The sequence below is a fragment of the Sinocyclocheilus grahami genome, unplaced genomic scaffold (genome assembly GCF_001515645.1).
Source record: "Sinocyclocheilus grahami isolate Dianchi unplaced genomic scaffold, SAMN03320097.WGS_v1.1 scaffold244.1, whole genome shotgun sequence".
NCBI classification, from domain to species: Eukaryota; Metazoa; Chordata; class Actinopteri; order Cypriniformes; family Cyprinidae; genus Sinocyclocheilus; species Sinocyclocheilus grahami.
In genome coordinates, this window is record NW_015505423.1 from 435,117 (window position 1) to 437,813 (window position 2,697).

Consider the following 2,697-nt stretch of genomic DNA (forward strand, 5'->3'; position numbering starts at 1 on the left):
GCTGGTAGGGACTACAACAAGTTACTTCCCGGGTTCATGACGTCATAAACCCAGATAAACCCCGTCCTCGGGAAAAGGCAACAAAGGGGGCGAGGCCATGCTGCGCTGCTTTAGAGAAGAGGAAGAGAAAACTAGGGGTGCACGTAAAAATCAATTAATATATGAATCGCGATTCTGTCTTCTAACGATTCTAATGGATTCACAAGATTCAAAACCAATGTTCTAAAGCAGAGGTTCTTAATACTGTTCCTCGCGTTCCCCTGCTCTGCATCTCTCTCTCTCTCTCTCTCTCTCATTCAGCTCAGCTCCAACAATGAACTGTTCCAATTATACACTTATTTTCACATAGCTATGAGAAGCGTTAAACACAGTACGTGCAGTTGCCATACTGTATTAAAGCTTTAATCAGGATAAAACCGTATATTAAAAGCTAACATAAGCAGTAGCATTTACACATGCCGCTGAGGTGAGGGGTGGGACGCTTAGACGCGCACTAGAGGCGGTTTAGCCAATCACGACACACTGGGCTAGCTAACCAATCAGAGCCCATCGCCTATTTCTGAGGGCAGGGCTTCTTAAAAGCAGGAAATGATCAGCACGTTTCTCAGAGAAGGGACAGAGCGGTGTGGAATAAAGGTAAATTATGTGAAAAATAACGTGTTTTTTTTAAAACAAAGCATTAACACATGTTAGACTGCACCCCATAAACACAATCAAGCCTAGAAAAAAAACAGTGAACCACCCCTTTAATAGAATCACACTAATAACATTTTATATACACACACACATATATATACATATTATATTACATATTATATTAATTTAATTATTAATTAATTAAATAGAATACAACTGGTTATTAATGGACTTACATTAATAAAATGTTTAAGTAATTCCAAATTATATTTTAATAATTATAATAAAAGAAGTCATATTGCATACTAAAAAAAAAACATTGAAAAGGTTGAAATTGAAAAGGTATTAGTAATGATCTGCAAGAACATTTTTTGTTAAGTCTGCAGACATTTCCTTTAACCCTAAAACAGCAACACAAAGCATTGTGTAATTCAAATGTGTAAAACACCTGTGGAAAATTCCTTCATATTACCACAGTACACTGACTTTTTACAGACTTTTTTTTTAGAGTGTTGGTGTAAATGTAGAATTGACGTGCAGCCACATTTGGCTCACTAACAGTTGGCACAACTTTTAATGTGGCTGATCCAATCAGATTTCAGCATTAGATTTATCTGTTTTGTTAAGTTCAGATGTCCTCGGGTCAGACTGTCCACAGGTAAAGGTGGGTTGTGGAACGGTAATCGGGTGCAGTGATCTCTTAGTTTCACAAAAGCCACAGTCCCACTGCTTTCTCTCATCGACCACAAACAATCAAACTCTGACTGAGAGAGAAAGACAAACAGGGACAGATCAATATAGACTCCACGCACCAGCCATGTGGAAGCCGTGGATGCTGCAGGGGATCATTGGAAGTGTGTGCCTGGCCTCAGGCATTAGGAGTGCAGGGTACTCATCCTTTCAATAATCCTCCTAACGGACTACTTAGAACATCTGGAATGAGAAGTGAACATCTGCCATTCCCTCTCAATTTAGAAATCCCCATTACTCATTTTCTGTGTCTCTCACTAAATTAATATTGTACTGCCTCACAAAGGATTTACCATGGGCCTGGAAGAGAACACCAGGATGTTAAATATCATAGAAGAATATAGCCAATAATAAAATATATTAATTATTATATATACAATAATGGAAAAAATTTCACCCCTGTAAGATTGTTTTGTTTTGTTTTGTTTTGTCTTTTCTTTTATTTACCAAGGCTACATTTATTTGATCACAAATATTAAAAACAATAATATTGTGAAATATTTTTTACCATTTAAAATAACTTTTCTGTTTTAGTATATTTTTTATTTAGTTTTTTCCTGTGATGGCAAAGCTGCATTTCCAGCATATTACTCCACTCTTCAGTGTCACATGATCCTTCAGAAATCATTTTAATATGCTGATTTGCTGCTCAATAAACATTTCTTATTATTATCAATGCTAAAACCAGTTATGCTGCATAGTATTTTTGTACAAACCACCTGTTTTTTAGGATATATACATACATATGTATATATCCTATATATATGTGTGTGTGTGTGTGTGTGTGCGTGCGTGCGTGCGTGCGTGCGCGCGTGCGACCCTGGACCCTGTGACCCTGGACCACAAAACCAGTCATAAGGGTCAATTTTTTTAAATTGAGATTTATACATCATCTGAAAGCTGAATAAATAAGCCTTCCATTGATGTATGATTTACAACTTACTGACATACAACTATTTGAAAATCTGGAATCTGAGGGTGCAAAAAAATCCAAATACTGAGAAAATCGCCTTTAAAGTTGTCCAAATGAAGTTCTTAGCAATGCATATTACTAAACAAAAATTAAGTTTTGATATATTTACGGTAGGAAATTTACAAAATATCTTCATGGAACATCATCTTTAATTAATATCCTAATGATTTTTGGCATAAAAGAAAAATCGATAATTTTGACAATGTTTTTTGGCTATTGCTACAAATATACCCCAGAGACTTAAGACTGGTTTTGTGGTCCAGGGTCACACACACACACACACACACACACACACACACACACACACACACACACACACACACATATATATATATATA

The 2,697-nt window shown here is 36.1% G+C and overlaps 1 protein-coding gene across 1 annotated transcript in view; it reads left to right on the forward strand.

The window, feature by feature from the left end:
* The window catches only part of LOC107598064 (mitochondrial peptide methionine sulfoxide reductase-like), a 78,934-nt gene that overhangs the window by 74,162 nt on the left and 2,075 nt on the right, over positions 1–2,697 (forward strand). The window lies entirely within an intron of this gene.